Source organism: Bubalus bubalis, chromosome 12, assembly GCF_019923935.1.
Source record: "Bubalus bubalis isolate 160015118507 breed Murrah chromosome 12, NDDB_SH_1, whole genome shotgun sequence".
NCBI lineage: Eukaryota > Metazoa > Chordata > Mammalia > Artiodactyla > Bovidae > Bubalus > Bubalus bubalis.
Genome location: NC_059168.1, coordinates 40,632,028 through 40,651,242, shown reverse-complemented (window position 1 = coordinate 40,651,242; position 19,215 = coordinate 40,632,028). Strand labels below are relative to the sequence as shown.

At 38.6% G+C, this 19,215-nt stretch overlaps 1 long non-coding RNA gene and 1 other non-coding gene across 2 annotated transcripts; one reads left to right on the top strand and one right to left on the bottom strand.

Annotated features, from left to right (window-relative positions):
- The first annotated feature begins 6,122 nt into the window (after positions 1 to 6,122).
- On the top strand, positions 6,123 to 10,463 carry LOC123328499. The gene is made up of 2 exons (XR_006543361.2): positions 6,123 to 6,221; positions 9,273 to 10,463. It is a non-coding gene; the product is annotated as an uncharacterized LOC123328499 (long non-coding RNA).
- A 1,079-nt stretch (positions 10,464 to 11,542) lies between these two features.
- Positions 11,543 to 11,615, bottom strand: TRNAE-CUC. Its single transcript has one exon. It is a non-coding gene; the product is annotated as a tRNA-Glu (tRNA).
- Positions 11,616 to 19,215: the final 7,600 nt, after the last annotated feature.

Below are 19,215 nucleotides of genomic sequence, written 5' to 3'. Positions count from 1 at the left end.
CCTGTGTACGAGACAGCAAAAGAGACACCGATGTATAGAACAGTCTTATGGACTCTGTGGGAGAGGGAGAGGGTGGGAAGATTTGGGAGAATGGCATTGAAACATGTAAAATATCATGTATGAAATGAGTTGCCAGTCCAGGTTCGATGCACGATACTGGATGCTTGGGGCTGGTGCACTGGGACGACCCAGAGGGATGGAATGGGGAGGGAGGAGGGAGGAGGGTTCAGGATGGGGAACACATGTATACCTGTGGCGGATTCATTTTGATATTTGGCAAATCTAATACAGTTATGTTAAGTTTAAAAATAAAATAAAATTAAAAATAAATAAATAAATAAATAAATAAATAATAAAAATATGATGTCAGAGTGTGGGTTCTAGGCTGCTACAATTCCTAATTGAGTCAGAAATCTGGAGGACTTCATCTCTATCTAAGATATGTCCCTATTTCCACTTTTTTTAGTAACCATGGAGAAGACTGAGTTCAACTTATGATAAATCTAGTTGGAAAATATCAGCCTGAATTATAGATTAATGCTTTGAGACAGTGGTTTGTCCATCTAATCATTTCACAAATATTTATTGAGTACTTAATATTGGGACACCCTGACAAAAATAAGGGAGCTAGGGAACCCTTAGCATTATGGCAGAGAAAGCAAAAGGAAAGGGAATTTTTAGTACAGAGCAGGCATAATCTTGAGCTGATTTTTAGAACCATGCCCCAATAACAGTGCCAAAGATGGAGTGATAGAAGTAGGCAGGAGGATCATTTCATAGGCTTAACAGGAAAAAGTTAGGAAATAATGAGGGACTGACTATAGAAAATGATGGTGGGCATGGAAATAAGCAGCAAGTTCAAAATATATTTAGCAAATAGGCCATTGTGGTCTTGATGGAACAGAGAGAATGAAGGAAGGTGAGGGGTTTAGGACAACTGCTGGCTCTTCAGGTGAGAGAATAGTCGGATGGTGGGCTGTGCTCTAAAACCTTAAGAATGCAGATGTAAAAACAAATAGCAGAGAGAATTCTTTTTAAAAATCAAAAACTCTGGCATGATACATATTTGAGATTATGACTGAATTTATAAATATAAATCTGTGGTCTAAAGACAGTCTACCCACTGAGCTTGTCCAAAGTCACGAATAGTAAAGAGATCACTAAAGAATACTTACAAAAATTTCCTTCCTTTTCTCTGGTCTCCTGATGCAAAGTATTGATAAGATAGAGACTAGTAGACAATACTGTACTTGTGCGGAGTTGCTCAGTCATGTCGCCCCTTTGTGACCCTGTGGACTGTAGCCCACCAGGCTCCTCTGTCCACGGAACTTTCTAGGCAAGAATACAGGAGTGGGCTGCCATTTCCTTCTCCAAGTAGACAGTATTAGATTTTAGATATTTGAGTCTGGTGAGTATTTACCAAATTTGGACCTTCTATTATACAATTGGGGCTTCCCTAGTGGCTCAGCTGTAAAGAAACCGTCTGCCATGCAGGAGTTCAATCGCTGGGTCAGGAAGATCCCCTTGAGAAGAAAATGGCAATCCACTCCAGTTTTCTTGCCTGGAAAGTCCCATAGACAAAGGAACCTGGAAGGCTACAGTCCATGGGGTCACACAAGAGTCAGACACAATTTGGTGACTAAACAACAACAAATTATGCTATTGGAAGCATGGCTTCTTGAAAATTTTTCTTCTATTTCCCACAAAAAATCTTAGAATATGATATTTTAGGGAACACTGATATAGAATGGACAGCAAAGTAAAACAATTTTCTAAATATTTGACTTTCCTTACAGATTAATAATGGTGACTTTTTCATCTGGGATTCTAATTTCTAACTAACTCACTCATTAAAATTCACTCAATACCCCATGAAATTTCATTTTCAAGGACTTCTGTACCATAAAAAGAAGATGAAAAATCTCTGATCATTTGTCATTTTTATGTTAGTATTCAGTACCTCCCCGCCACCCTCCATCCCCACCTTTCTTTTTTTTTGCTTCCAAATCTGCACTGAGAACATCGACAATGCCCAAGAAATGAATCCCTCTGCAAGCAGGCCATTCTGAGTTACAAATCTGAGGTATCACTATGCACAGCCCCCATTAAATCATTTCTACAGTTTCAATAATTAAAAAAACTCTTGAATAATACACCTCAAGACAGTCTTGAGAAAATTTATATTTTTATCTTTCTACATTCATAAATAATGGTAGACTACACCAGTAAGATCCACCAATAGAATGCTTCCATTCCAAACTGACAGATTTTTATTAACCTATTATAAAATGAAGAAGCCCTATATGCCCAATAATTTTAAAAACATCTAAATCAATGCTTTTCAAATTGCAGGTTGTGACCCCTTTGTGGATCATGAAATCAACTTGATGAGTCACAACTGGCATTTTTACAAGACAGAATATATGGAGTAGAGTATATCAGAATGCATTACATTTTATAAGGGCATATGTGGTTTTGTGAAAGTTGTGCACATATGTATGTACTAGATCCTCATATAACTCTTCGTACCAAGAGTTGCATTCAAAGAAATGGTTTAAATACCTTGTCCATGGATGTTGAGAAATGCCAGGGGTTTGTAGCTCAAATATGAAGTGAAATAAATTTTATTAAAAGGGAAGATTTATTTTTGTACAACACTCCTCTGAGAAGCACTCACCGACTTCAAGCTGTCAAGTATCTTACAGAAGTAATACCTAACAAATAGCATCAAAGGTTTCTTCCATACTACGTTTTGTTACTAGGAATAATTGGCCTAACATCATTAAATAACAAATTTTCACTTGCATGGTTTAGTCTTTCTATTTAATTATGGACAGAAGTCTCATTCAGTTGCATTGATCTTATACTTTAGAATAAACTCAGAGCTTGAAACATAAAATGTACCATATGAGTTTTTAATGCAGGAGGACCCTTAAAAGATAAGAAAGCAACTGTAATCCTCGTGAAAAGCATACAAATGCCTATGTTATCATTATTACAACCTATGCACATACACTCAAATGTTATTAATATGTACAAACTATAGAATATTCTACTGCACTTAAAAAATGAACACAAATACAATTCCAATAATTATGCTTCACTGTAATTTTATGAGAACCCTAAGAAATAGAAAAGTTTGAAACAATGTTTTATTTATACTACCAAAAATAAGTTTTATCCATGGAGATGGTGAAAAACTTAGCTTAGTATCACACCACCCAGTTATTCCTTGCTAATGATTCCTTAATTTATATTTTTGCAAACAAGTTTTAGATCAGTTGTTTTCAATAAAGTATCAGTCATGAGTTTTACCTTGAGATAGTTTAAACTTGAAATAGTCCTCTTTTGAGAGAGCTATAGTAAATATGAAGTTCATATTTTATTTCATTCATATCATTCCATTCCTTAGGTTCTTTATGGTTTTTTAAAAATCCATAATATAATTCTATGAGAGTTAACATAATAGACTGTAACAGCTGTTATGGTCTATTGTGTAAATAAGTAATTACAGAATTTACAGACTATCATGTAAATATGTAATTATGGACTTTTTAAAATGTGCATTATTTACTCGATAGTCTATCGTTTACATATGTAATTATGGACTTTAAAACATGTATTATTTACTCAGTCTGTAACAGCTCCTTGGGACAGAGTCGTTCTGGCCTATTGGGTAAACATGTAATTACAGAAATTTTTTAAATATGTATTATTTATCTGATAGTGCTGCTACAGATTATCACATCCATATGTAATCACAGATCTTTAAAAAACGGTTATCGTTACTTTGTATAATGCTTTTTGCAAGTCAACTCAGAGACTTGCAATTCATGGATCAGATGTCTAAAACTATGCAGTGATTCCATCATATAGAATATTTGCAAGAAATAGTGGTTTTCTACAAGTCACATAAGTAAATTTTCAAGTTTCCCCCCAAAATTTAAAGAACTGATCTCAAAAGAATAAACTGTTTTGATAGTTAAGGTTATAATACTCTAGTTAAAGATTCTATATTTCATTTTTTCACAGTTATCTACACCACCATAATTCTTTTAAGAAGCCAAAATCTCTTATCATATTTCGCTTCTTTCAGATAGGGTCTGGAATGCATTTCACCTGTTGTCTTCTTTCATATTCAATTATGAACATTTTAGGATGACAATTTAAACCACTTGCCAATTTCTGTGGTGTAAATATTCCCATCAAGACTGATTTCAAGATACCAAAGGGATGTCACTTAACTCAGAGTGCCACTTAACAGCCAAACCAGAACTGCAGATCGTAGTCTATTTCAGCACACCACTACCTCTTAGGCCATTTCAAATTTCAACTATTGATTTGGGTACCCAAGTCTTACTTTCCATAAACTCTGAGGGAGTCAGAAACAAAAGCCCAAGTGCCAAGGTTACCTCAGGTAACCTTTAAAACTTGTTTCTTCAGTGTTTTGAGCAGTAAGTACTCTGAGGTTGAGGGGTCGAGGAAGCATTGTTCAGTGTATTGGAGAGAAGTCTTGGACTCAGTACAACTGAGGTATACCTATGAAAATGGCTTGGCAAGAATGTTATAGAAGTAATTTAAGTATCAGATGGTGGTTAGGCTGGAAAACTTTAAGATCTCTTCTAATCCTATGAAGTTATGATTTTATAACTTAATAAGTAAATGAGATAAATGTTAAGTATATCACATTTCAAGATCACCCATAGTTCCACAGTTGTATATTAATAAATTTAATTGCCATTTTTGACTGAGTAATAAATAGTAAGCTCAGCTAGGCAACTCTTGGAGGATAGACCTTTAAGCAAGATGCCATATAAATGAACTTCAGACACTGCTGATACAAAAACTAAGAATGTTAAACTAAGGAATTGCCTTTTATTTTAACAAAAAACTTAAACCTTGCTATGCTTTCCACATAGCTCAGTTGGTAAAGAATCCACCTGCAATGCAGGAGACCCCAGTTCAATTCCTGGGTCAGGAAGATCCACTGGAGAAGGGATAGGCTACCCACTTCAGTGGGCTTCCCTTACAGCTCAGCTGGTAAAGAATCCGCCTGCAGTGTGGGAGACCTGGGTTCAAACTCTGGGTTGGAAAGATCCCCTGGAGAAGGGAAAGGCTACCCACTCCAGTATTCTGGCCTGGAGAATTCCATGGACTGTATAGTCCATGGGGTCGCAGAGAGTCTCACATGACAAGCAACTTTCACTCACTCAGTGTCAGTATTTCAGTATTTTTTTTATGAACTGAAATTCAGAAACTGAAATGTTAAAATACTTCCTTGTTTATTCCAGTTTTTAAAAATCTGACTGAAAATTCATATAAAATCATACAGATGGATAGTATAACCAGTGGCTATTAATTATTTCAAATATTCCTAATTTCAAATTTAGGGGAGACTGCACTGATCTCCTTATAGAGTACAGACAAGGGATCAGTGCACGTATATATGATTAATTCTCTATAGGGCAGTATTAAATACATTATACTGTTTTGCGAATATAATAGATTGCTAGAACAAAAGAACTTTCAGGGAATTTCCATCCAAAGGAAATGAGATAGTATATACATTTGGCTAAGATGCTTATTTCGTTTCATTCACCACTCAAAACATCCTGTGGAAGACAGGACTTTCCATACATACTAAATTTTAGTTGTGTGTAGCTTAATCAAGACCTGCCACCATGGGTTGCATACCTTCAGGGAGAGATCGTGTTGCCCAATGTTTAAATTCCCATGTAGAGCAAAATACAAAATATACATTGCATTAGAGTATCACATGGCCAACGACCGACTAGAGAGCATGCCAGGAAGGGGGCAGGTGCTGTCTGCCAGAGGCTGCAATTTAATATCCTGCTATAAAAGCAATAGGAGGCTCCCGTTCATCTGAAACCTAGAACCTATAATAAAAACAGTGAACAATTCAAAACTGGCATGTTACTCCTACTGGCTGTTTATGTGCTAGGATCTTTCATCATGCCAAAGTTGCAAACTGTGTCGAGTCCTCTGAAACAGCTGGGCTCTTCTTACTAGTAAGGTGGAATTTGGAGTAGTGAGGGATTTACTGTATATGAAAGTCTGTTTTCTTTAAGGAAATGGGTATAATATATGTCCTAATGGTTTTTTGAGGAACTCGCTTGCTTGGGGTTTATTAAAAGGCTGAACTACGTGATTTTAGATAAAGACGTCAACAGTTAACAACCTGAGGCACAGAAATGGGAAAGGTAAGCCAGAATTTATAAATGTTCATTTCATGCAGGTGCACCGTACATTAAACAATAAATGCATCCCAGAAGTGAAATGAAAATAACATACTTATAAATTGAATCATATTTTAAATTAACTAGGGATATGGTTATGGTTTGGAAAAGGGTATGGCAACTCACTCCAGTATTCTGCCCTGGAGAATCCCATGGACAGAGGAGCTTGGCAGGCTGCTCCATAGGGTCACAAAGAGTCAGACACAACTGAAGCGACTTATCACACAAGCACACACACGGTTATGGTTATTTAAAGGTAGCTTCAGCTGGGTTTTGCTAATGTGTATGGTCAAGTTCCAATCTGTCAATTTCTGATATATGAATTTTCCCATGTTAAATTTTACAGCAGACTGTGTGTGTGTATATGTGTGTATGTGTATACTTGCAACTATATGCCCTTTCAGATATTCTAAAAGTCATACATTTATGATCAAAATACAGTAAAGGGAATACAGGAAAATAAATGTCTAGCTTGATCCATATGGATCTTCTGGGTTTAAACAAACATATGAAAGATTTGCTTGAACAAAACTGTGTTAGAAAATGAAAAACAAAGGTTTTCACAATTGCAGTTAGTTATCTGTGAAGTGGGAGTGCCAAGCAGTAAAACTCCGTGTCCACTTGGCTGCAACAATTAATATGGAGCTATCTTCAAGGTGGGATTATGGGCAATGGAGCCTCTAGGGAAGGCTGTTTTGCCCATGCGTTAAATCCTCATTTTGTGTGAACTTAATGAAAAGATTGCAATATGTTCTGTCAATGGTTCCTAGAGCATGGAGATGTCTCTTTCTTTTTCCCCTGAGTAAATGTAGTCAGATTTGTGCTGAATTTTATGGAAGAAAATGTAAAGAAAGTGTGTGCTTTTTACTTTGTTTAAAAGTCCCGAAGATAGACTTGAAATCATGGAGGGAAATGCAGCTGGTCCAGGGATATAGCATTGACTGGATACACAATCAGTACATTTGGAAACTTTGCTGTGTTTGGGGAAAACCTCTAACATGTACAATATCAAGGAGAAGAGAGTTGAGTTTTTCTATAGCATTTTAAATTAGGCAATTGCTATTTTCAATAGAAGCTCATTGGTCTGCTCTAAAAAAGTTTTTTTTTTAATTTATTATTCTAACTAATTTGAATTCACAAATATGACATGCTCCAGTCAGAATAAAGACTGGTTATGCACAGAAATGTTCGGATGCTGTAATACAGTCAAGTGTATGCTGATCTCATTTTGATCAAAGACTATTTAGGATAGCAAAGAAATGCACAATACTAAGTAACAAAAAGCCCAGAGTAGAACTGAAAGGAACAGAAACCAACAGGTCCCTCACAGTCAGTATATGTGCTAGTAGGTACCCAGCCAGGTTTCAGGCTCCCCTAGCAAACCCTCCATACTCTAGGTACATCAATAAGGAGGGCCTCTTGGAGCTGAACTGATACTCGGACATCTCTTCGAAGCCAAGGGTCACCCAGAGATATCCACATGGTCAGGTTCTGCCCTTCACACAGCTTCAATCCAAGGCTTATATAGAAAAAACTTGTTTTCCTATAGGGTTGCTGAAAAGAACATCACCTTGGAATTTCTGAGACTGTAAAATATTCAGGATCCCAGCAACAACTCACAGAGGCTAATCACAATTTAGCACCAGTGATTCAACTACTTAATCCCTGAACTCTGTCCTTACCTGGAACCCAGGCCTCAGAAATTCTGGAATCTAAGCAGGACTTGATTCAACAGGCCAGCGTTTGTTTTTAACAGCATAAAGGTATTTGGATGAAAGGGGATCATAGAGACAATTTAGTCAGATCCCTTCACTTTAAAGAAAACTAAGACCCCCAAAATTGGCATCATTTGACACAGCTGGTTAGTGGCCCAGCCACAAGTGGACTGTCATTCCAAGGGAAAGGAACTACCATTTGTAAAGCTAAGTGTAAGGTAACACATGTTATCTTATTTAATCCTCACAGATTCCTAAGAGGTACTCTTCTTTATCATCCCCTTTCATAGAGTAAAGTAAGTGAGAATTAGAACAGTGACTAACTTGCCCCAAATCATATACTTTCAGGGTAATTTGCTACAGATCCATTCACCAAATGGCCAATTTACCAAATGATGAATTGAAGAATGGCCAATTAGCTGAATTTATCAAGAGCTTGTTGCTTTAAACTATTGCTTTTATAGCAATTAATATTATCCAGTCAGTAAAGCTTTCAAGATTATTTTTAAAGTTGAATATTTTAATTTTGTTGTCATGGCAACATTTTTTAGGAACTTGAATTCACTCCATATTGGTGACTGCTGCTGCTAAGTCGCTTCAGTCGTGTCCGACTCTGTGTGACCCCATAGACGGCAGCCCATCAGGCTCCCCCGTCCCTGGGATTCTCCAGGCAAGAACACTGGAGTGGGCTGCCATTTCCTTCTCCAATGCATAAAAGTGAAAAGTGAAAGTGAAGTCACTCAGTCATGTCCGACTCTTAGCGACCCCATGGACTGCGGCCAACCAGGGTCCTCCATCCACGGGATTTTCCAGGCTAGTATATGCCAAATTTGAGGTCCTAATCACATGGTCTGTTATAAAACCCCTTCTGGGTCTTCCTACTTCTTTTCTTCTGCTTATAATAAATGGTATAGACTTTCATCTCAAATATTCCTGCAAACTGACAAAGAGACAGAAGGCATAACCTTTCTGAATTGTATAAGGTTTTTAGCAAATTGAGTTGCACAGGATTGTTTAACAGCACTAAGTTATATCTTAACATTTTAGTTTAGTCTTAATTTTAAGTTTTTAAAATTTTATTTTGCCCTAGCCATAAGCCCTGTAGCTATGCAGCACATTTACAGGTCCATATCAGCTGTCATTTCCTGTATGTTTCACATTTCAGATACTTTTTAAATGTTTGGGATATTAAGGCATCTATTCCATTTGCTTTATCAATCTATGAGCCAAAAAAGTAGAAAAGGGAGTGGGCCAGATTAAAAATGACAGAAACTTACCTTGTCCTCCTGATTTATCAAAGGTCTTGAAGACAAGCACAACAGTGTGACTTGAAATACAGTCATTATAATTCCAAAAGTCTGAGATCAACACTCAGGAAACCAGAAGCCCACACCGAATTTTAGTCAGTGCCTATCAACTAGTTAACATAAAACTGCTGCAGCAAAAATGAAATCTAAGAAGAGTTTAACACTAAAACTTTAAAATATCCCCAGAGTTGCTGCAATCACCTTATACAACAGGATTTGCCATAAACTTCAGAAAAGCTTAATAGAAGGAAAGCTTTGTTGAATTAGTGATTTGGCAAACTGATCATTTCATGAATTGCTCAATAGGGAAAGTGGATTTTGGTGAACTGACTTTCAGAGAGGTTATTTTTGGAGAAATAACAACTCAAGGAATGGGTGCTTTAGAAAGTTATTTTTTTGGTTAACTGACCTGCTTCTGATCACCAGAATATAAGCCATGGAAACCTTCCGGCTGACTTCAAGACTCAAATTCTAGCCTCTTTACATACTGTTTCCAATTAACCACATAACCATTGGCAAAAAAGTAGAAAGATTTTTGAAGTTCTCAAAACCCAGAGAAGAGAAATGTGGACTGAAAGTTTTAGACCACTGAAGAAGTTCCCTTTTAAAATGTATTAAAATAAGTATAGTGAATAAAATCTCATACTTGAGTTCAATGCAAATCATGTACAATTCGTTCCAACAGAAGAGTGAGATCCAGTGATTTTGACTAGTGAGAAAGAGCTCCCCTTGATACCAAGAACTTTAATTTGAGCAAGACTTGAACATTTATATTCATATCATGTGGATCTGTCTGGCCAAAGTTAATTTGAGCATGTCACTTTATTCCCTGCACAGAATATCTAAAGCTTTAAGGCATATTCAGAGAGCCTTTTTTTTTTTTTTTGCCTTGAAACACAAACACTTACACAACGCTCTCATTAACTGGAACTTTCACATCTCCACTGAAGTGAAAACAGGACCTAAAGCTCTGTCCTACCTAGTGTATGTCAAATAACACAGATTAGAGAGGGTGTATTTGACAAAGGCATTTTACTCAGGCATTTGAAGGAAAGAGTTAGACGAGTCACAAACCTGCATAGCCATGAAATAAAAATAACTGCAGTGATGTTTAAAAGATATCCTAAAATGAAAAAATTTTTAAATATTCAATAAAGGCAAAATTTTGCCTATGAGTCATCTGACTTTATCCCAGTCTGTCACCACTGTTGAAAAGCTGTGTCTCTGCAACTTTAAAGCTAAAACCATTCCCAAGTCATCTGGAGCCACAAATGGACTTAGGAGTATGCTCTACTGTATAAGTGAGAAACAATTATTTGCTAGCATCCTCAGGTTGGAATAGTCTAGCCAATTCTGCCCACAGAAATATAATGTGAGTCATATATCTGTATCATTTGAAAATTTCTAGGAGATACATTTTTAGAAGTGAAAAGCAGGTGAAATTATTTTAAAAATACATTTTCTTTAACCAAAGTGTATCCAAAATATTAGCATTTCAACATGTGATCAATATAAAATATTATTGAGATTTCACAATTTTTTGGTAATAAATCTTCAAAACTGGTGTCTATTTTATTCTAACCACACAACTCAATTTAGACTAACCACATTTCAAGCACTCCATGGCCACATGTGGCTGGAAGTTACTGTATTGGATGGCACAGGTCTTATTCGAACCACAGTCAAAGATTTCTGACCTACAGTCTTATTTGAAAAGGGAAGATATTTGAAGGTATTGAAATTGGGTGATTCTGTCTGGATTGGACCGGCCAACAATTTATCGCCAATTTTGAACATTAGACATTTTGAGAATACAGACCAAAAGAACACCATTACAAGAGCTCCTTTGCCAACAAAGGTCCATCTAGTCAAAGCTATGGTTTTTCCAGTAGTCATATATGGATGTGAAAGTTGGACTATACAGAAAGCTGAGTGCTGAAGAATTGATGCCTTTGAACTGTGGTGTTGGAAAAGACTCTTGAGAGTCCCTTGGACTGCAAGGAGATACAACCAGTCAATCCTAAAGGAAATCAGTCCTGAATATTCATTGGGAGGACTGATGCTGAAGCTGAAACTCCAATCCTTTGGCCACCTTCTCTGCACCCCACCTCCAGTATCTACTACAGTTCCCTCCATTGGATTATCAAGAGCAGCCGTTATTTTTTAGAAAAAAAATATATACATTTTTTAAAATTTATTTATTTGGCTTCACTGGGTCTTCATTGTGGCATGCAAACTCTTAGCTGCGGCATGTAGGGTCCAGTTCCCTGACCAGGGATCAAACCCGGGCCCCTTGCATTGAGAGTACAGAGTCTTAGCCACTGGACCACCAGGGAAGTCCCAAGAGCAGCCATTCTTAAATGTAGTTTTCCCTTTATTTTGACACACAAGGTAAAAGTGCCTCTATTCTGAGCCTTTGAGTGGGGGTGCTCCATCTCCTTGTAATGCCCTTTGAATAGTGCTCCCTACATCCCTATACCTCCAATACCTGGCTGACCCCTGACTACTGTCCAGAGTCAACTTTGCTTTCATTTACTCTTAAAATCTCTAGGCCACCCCAAAGACCATCCAAGACTACCCCCAAAACCTAGACCCAATGTTCTTTCTCCCTGTTCCCATCGCAAACACTGAGGGCTCTCATGCCATAGGATTTCCATTGTGGCCCTTCCCCCCAGTATCATCACATCTGTTGATTGTCCCTATCGTGTCCTCAACTAGACAGTGAGCTCCTAAAAAGTATCTCATCCACCTTTGCATTTGCAGTGCCTAAAACATAGCAGGTACTCAATAAACGCTCATAAAGATGAAATGCTAAACAGTATAGAGAAAGTATCATAAAGTTCATGCATTCAAATAATAAATTATTTAATTAAAGTGTATGTCTAACATATTTTATAGCAAAAAGGAAGCCAAAATTTAACAAATAGTTATCTTCCGAGTTCCAGGTATTGTGCTAGATGTTGAAGTTACAGAGGTAAATGAAACTCCAAACTCTCAGAGGTGGCAGGTAAGCAGTTAGATGAGTGTTTCTCACAGGAATGTGAGAACCAACCACCTGGGGAAGTTGTTTTAAAACAAGCAGACTCTGATTGAGGAGGTCGGGGTAGGGCTTGAGATTTTGCATTTCTAACAAATTCTGCTGGATTCCACTTTAAGTAAGGAAGGACTATGGCCTAGAAGTGAGCAGAGCTGAAGCTCAGCTCTGACTTTTGCTGTATGGGAAGGAGTCATTCCTCTTAATACTGCCAGATCTGCCTGCTCAATTAGTAAACTGCTTGAGAAAGGACAGTAGATGATTTCTAGGTTATCTAAAAACTCTGTAGTCCACAAGATTTTTTTTTTTTTTTTTTTTTTTTTTTTTGTCAGCCTGCAGAAGTAGACAGGGACTAGAGCAGTGACTCAGTTGTCTGCTTCTTAGGATCAGATCAGATCAGATCAGTCGCTCAGTCGTGTCCGACTCTTTGCGACCCCATCAATCGCAGCACACCAGGCCTCCCTGTCCATCACCAACTCCCAGAGTTCACTCAAACTCACGTCCATCGAGTCGGTGATGCTATCCAGCCATCTCATCCTCTGGAGTCCCCTTCTCCTCCTGCCCCCAATCCCTCCCAGCATCAGGGTCTTTTCCAATGAATCAACTCTTCGCATGAGGTGGCCAAAGTACTGGAGTTTCAGCTTCAGCATCATTCCTTCCAAAGAAATCCCAGGGCTGATCTCCTTCAGAATGGACTGGTTGGATCTCCTTGCAGTCCAAGGGACTCTCAAGAGTCTTCTCCAACACCACAGTTCAAAAGCATCAATTCTTCAGCCCTCAGCTTTCTTCACAGTCCAACTCTCACATCCATACATGCCCACAGGAAAAACCATAGCCTTGACTAGACGAACCTTTGTTGGCAAAGTAATGTCTCTGCTTTTGAATATGCTATCTAGGTTGGTCATAACTTTCCTTCCAAGGAGTAAGCGTCTTTTAATTTCATGGCTGCAGTCACCATCTGTAGTGATTTTGGAGCCCAGAAAAATAAAGTCTGACACTGTTTCCACTGTTTCCCCATCTATTTCCCATGAAGTGGTGGGACCGGATGCCATGATCTTCGTTTTCTGAATGTTGAGCTTTAAGCCAACTTTTTCACTCTCCACTTTCACTTTCATCAAGAGGCTTTTGAGTTCCTCTTCACTTTCTGCCATAACGGTAGTGTCATCTGCATATCTGAGGTTATTGATATTTCTCCCGGCAATCTTGATTCCAGCTTGTGTTTCTTCCAGTCCAGCGTTTCTCATGATGTACTCTGCATAGAAGTTAAATAAACAGGGTGACAATATACAGCCTTGACGTACTCCTTTTCCTATTTGGAACCAGTCTGTTGTTGCATGTCCAGTTCTAACTGTTGCTTCCTGACCTGCATACAAATTTCTCAAGAGGCAGATCAGGTGGTCTGGTATTCCCATCTCTTGAAGAATTTTTCACAGTTGATCGTGATCCACACATTCAAAGGCTTTGGCATAGTCAATAAAGCAGAAATAGATGTTTTTCTGGAACTCTCTTGCTTTTTCTATGATCCAGAGGATGTTGGCAATTTGATCTCTGGTTCCTCTGCCTTTTCTAAAACCAGCTTGAACATCAGGAAGTTCACGGTTCACACATTGCTGAAGCCTGGCTTGGAGAATTTTGAGCATTACTTTACTAGCGTGTGAGATGAGTGCAATTGTGCGGTAGTTTGAGCATTCTTTGGCATTGCCTTTCTTTGGGATTGGAATGAAAACGGACCTTTTCCAGTCCTGTGGCCACTGCTGAGTTTTCCAAATTTACTGGCATACTGAGTGCAGCACTTTCACAGCATCATCTTTCAGGATTTGGAATAGCTGAACTGGAATTCCATCACCTCCACTAGGTTTGTTCGTAGTGATGCTTTCTAAGGCCCACTTGACTTCACATTCCAGGATGTCTGGCTCTAGGTCAGTGATCACATCATCCTGATTATCTGGGTCGTGAAGATCTTTTTTGTACAGTTCTTCTGTGTATTCTTGCCATCTCTTCTTAATATCTTCTGCTTCTGTTAGGTCCATACCATTTCTGTCCTTTATCGAGCTCATCTTTGCATGAAATGTTCCTTTGGTATCTCTGATTTTCTTGAAGAGATCCCTAGTCTTTCCCATTCTGTTGTTTTCCTCTATTTCTTTGCATTGATCGCTGAAGAAGGCTTTCTTATCTCTTCTTGCTATTCTTTGGAACTCTGCACCTGGAGCTAATTTCAGAACGCTGATACCCAAAACACAGCCCAAAACTATTACCTCAAAATTGCTGCAGGCAGGGCCCAGGCATTTGTATTTTTCAACTCCTAGGACTGAGAACTCCTAAAGGATGATACTTGTGGTATGTGTTGACTATCAGCTCAACTGATTGGTGTTAATGAGGTCTGAGATAAGCAAAGGATGGGCCCCTGCCAGAAGCATTTATTCTTTTCTGTTGGCAGTACTATGATGCCATTCTTGGTCCAAAAGGCCAGATGAAAGTCACTGTGAAATACAATTTCCAATATTAAAACAGCAGCACAAAACATGAGCCCTGTTATGTATAACTGTGTACAGAAGAAAACTTTGCTGTATCTTAAGGAATCCTCACACCCAGCTTTTTGCAGTCACCCCCTTGACTTAAAAGATCAAATGAACACAGGGATTTTTTTTTTTCCCAATGAAAAATAGAAAAACCCACATCCAAGAAACCACTGGACATTTTGCTTTGCAGATGCAGTCATATCCTAAGTCCTTTTTAATTTAGTTTCTAAGTTTGAAAATTTTTAATTGAAAAGCCCAAACACTTTTTAACTGTACTTCAGTTTTGAAAAAGGAAAAGATGCTTTGTAATCTTCACCCTGTCTTTTTGGGCTAGGTTAAGCAGAGAGGGAAACATTTCAAACTTTTAGTCTGTACTTTTAACGTATCCTAGTTTCAAACCTTTCAGTGACTTTACTTTTTTTTTTTTTTTAATTTGCTTGCTTGAAGTAAGAAAGAATTAGGTTCTTTTATCATTCAACTCAAGTAATGAATTGCTTTGTAGCACAGCAGCGGCTTGTCACTAAAATACTGATCTTTTTTTCCCCAGTTCACTTTTGTCAAAATGTGCCACTCATACTTTAAAAAAAAAAAAACAATTATTTATGTTTAACAAATGTCAACAAATAGCTAAAGAGTACATACAATAACCCAAACATTTTAGGATTTGAGAGGCAAAAATATATGATGTCTTGTTATTTTTAAAGGCCCAAGAACCTGTCTGAGAAGATCAGACTTACATTCTATGAAAAGATAGCTAAAATTATGAACAAAAATAATAAAAGCTAAAACAATAGCTTTAAAGAGTTCAAAGAAGAGAGATTCCTCACTTCCAGCTGGGACTGGCTAATAGTAGGCTTAGGATGCTGCTGCTGCTGCCGCCGCCACTGTTAAGTAGCTTCAGTTGTGTCCGACTCTGTGCGACCCCATAGAAGGCACCCCACCAGGCTCCCCCATCCCTGGGATTCTCCAGGCAAGAACAGTGGAGTAGGTTGCTATTTCCTTCTCCAATGCATGAAAGTGAAAAGTGAAAGTGAAGTTGCTCAGTCTTGTCCGACTCTTAGCGACCCCATGGACTACAGCCCACCAGGCTCCTCCATCCATGGGATTTTCCAGGCAAAGGTACTGGAGTGGGGTGCCATTACCTTCTCCTTGAAGGATGGGCTGGGATTAGATCATTAGTCCAGAACAGAAACGCTATGACCAAGAACATAAAGAAAGGAAAGTAGAAGATGGGCCCTCCAATAGTAGTAAGACAAGTAAGGAGAGTAATGCAACAAGAGTGTTTGGCTTGGGTTAGGCATAAAGTTTCACATCATCCAGGTTTAGATCCCAAGGACTGAGGACATGTTGCTGTGCTCAGTTGCTTAGTCCTCTTGGACTCTTTGTGACCCAATGGACTGTAGCCTGCCAGGCTCCTCTGTCCATGGGATTTCCCAGGCAAGGATACTAGAGTGGGTTGCCATTTCCTTCTCCAGGGGATCTTCTTGACCCAGGGATCGAACTGGCGTCTCCTGCATTGGCAGGCGGTTTCTTTACCACTGTGCCACCTGGGAAGCCCAAGAACTATGGACAAAGACAAAACACAGGTAAAATGGCTTAGTCCTAAATATCAACCCATTCCAGTATTCTTGCCTGGAGAATTCCATAGGCAGAGAAGTCTGGGCAGGCTACAACCCATGGAGTCACAGAGAGTCCTACACAGCTGAGTGACTAACACTTTCACTTTCTCCTGCTCTCCAGGGATGGGGTAAAGTTGATAAACATTAACTGATGTAAGTATAAGATTTGACAAAGATAAGTTAATACAGGGCCAAAATGGAAGTACTTGAAGGCTAGACAGGATTTTTCACTTCAAATTTTCCTGTAGATGACAGGAAATCAATGAAGGTTTTTGCTTACTTGCTTGTCTAAGAAACACAACAGAAGTCATGTTTGCAGCAAAACAAATTTTGAAGTCATACCCATAGCACAGATTGGGTGGTATAGAACTTGAGGTGGAAAGAACCAACCAGTAGAGTGATACAGAGAAATCAATCTGAATCATAGCAATAGAGAGGAAGAAAGAGGGAAGTGTCAGGGAAATTATGGAGGAATAATCAAAAGTAGAATTTAGGGATTGGAGAAGGAAATGACAACCCACTCCAGTATTCTTGCCTGGAAAATCCCATGGACAGAGGAGCCTGGTGGGCTACAGTCCATGGGGTCACAAAGAGTTGGACATGACTGAGCACAACACAGAATTTAGGGATAGATTAAATCTAAGAGGTACCCTTTGGAGCCCCATACATAAACCTCTGGCACTCACTTCACACTGAACCCTGCTTGCTCTGAGTACCTATGAATGCTTCTTCAGGTCTTCAACCTGGATGGACAAAATATATTTAGCCCACATGCAGGACAAGCCAGAAGTACCAGAGAGAATACCCTCAGAAGCCATCTGAACCAATAAAGACAGGGATTTGAAGGCTAAAGCTGCAGATTTAGAATAATTCACTGCTCTATTAGATGACGGTGAGTTCTACACTATCCCTCAGAATTACCCTCAATGGGATTAAACTTCAATTTCCCAGTGGCAACTCGCTTAATAACACACCATTTCTTGTCTTTTTTAAATTCCTTATCTCCTTTCCCTAGTCCCCCATCAGCATTTCTTGGTATCACTCCCACATAAACTTGTTGTCTGGGATCCTGGCCTTGGCATCTGCTTCTGGAAGAGCCTAAATTAACAGTTAGAAAGAAGAGCAGAATTGAAAATAAGGCAAAATAATCTCCCACCCGAAAAGATGTCCACATCATGATCCTCGGAATCTGTGAATATGATACCTTCTGTGGCAAAAGAGACTTTTTGTAAAATGTCATTAAGGTTAATTAAAGGCTGTGAGACTGGGGAGATGGTCCAGGTGTGCCAATCAAATCACATTGCTCCTACAAAGCAGAGAACTGTGCCCAAGTGAATAGAGGGGGATGTGACCATGGAGGAATGGTCAGAAAGATACAACATTTCTGACTTTGAAGATGGAGGAAGTGGGTCACGATCCAAGGAATGTTAGTGGCCTTTAGAAGCTGGAAAAGGCCAAAGAATGGGTTTTCCCCCAGAATCCTTAGTAAGGAATGCAATCCTGCTGACACCTTGATTTTAGCCCAGTGACACCTCTGTCAGAGTTCTGACCTACAGAACTATAAAAATGATAAATTTGTGTTACCTTAAACCATGATATTTGTAGTAATTTTTAAATAATAGCAATAGAAAACTAATACGTTATCCTTAGGTTAGACTACAAAAACTTGAGGCAGTCATAAAAAGCAAAATGAAACAGAAGACAAGATTTTCAGGAAATGTTGGTCTAAATGCTCAGTGTTGAGCACTCTGTGTGTGTGTCCTGATTTTGTGACATTCTTAGAGATCCACAGAGCCTCTTGTATGTACACATCATTCTTCAACTAATTATGAGCATGAGATGGGAAGGATGTGTGATATTCGTTCTGTTTTATTTTTTAGCCCGGGAGTTAATCAGTTAAATGATATGCAATACACACAGAAGATAAAATTTTCAAAGTGTATTGGTTTAGAGGCGACTATGGCAATTGTTAATAACATGCCATTGTCAAACTCTTTCCAGTGCTCAGTTTCACCTGTGCTATATTTAGAAAGGTTCATTCAGAAAAGATGGCTCTGCAACAAATGCGTTGTATGAGAATATTCTTTGAATCTAAAATTTTCGTTGAGTTGTGGCAACACACATAACAGCTTGATACAGAATTCTGACACATTAATTCAGAGCAAGCTTAAGTAACTTCCAATTGTTGGAAATATATACTCCTAGACACATGGCTTATTGGAGCATATGGTTTTTGCTTACAGACCCTACACCTTTGGTATATTATATTCTGAATGCTTTATTATATTGCAATCCTACAGTCTCATTGAGTTACTCCATCTTTATCAATTCATTTTTTTCCCTATTCTGTTCCTGCCGTCTTTGCAGCCACACTCAGTCCTCAACCCTCCCCACATAATACGCACAACAGTGACACAACAGAATATTTAAAACTCTATAAGCCACTAGTGAGCTGGATTTGGCAAGAGGGTTGGGTCTGCTGCCCCTATACAAAGAGTTCTGGGGAAATACCCACACCTCTACCTAACCTTCATATGGAGCCTACCTATCTTTCCAACTCATCTTCTTCCTGCCTTCTGGCTTATATGCTAGAACTATTGGAGCCAAGTTGTAACAAAGCTGGGACTTCAGCCTTTCAGGGAAGAACTGTAAACCTCTTACCCCAAGAGTTTGCTTCCACTAGCTTTTGTGACTGGCACAGAACTCTGTGATATACACACCTGGAAGCTGCTGCCTCTTTAAAACCCTGCCTTCACTTGACACA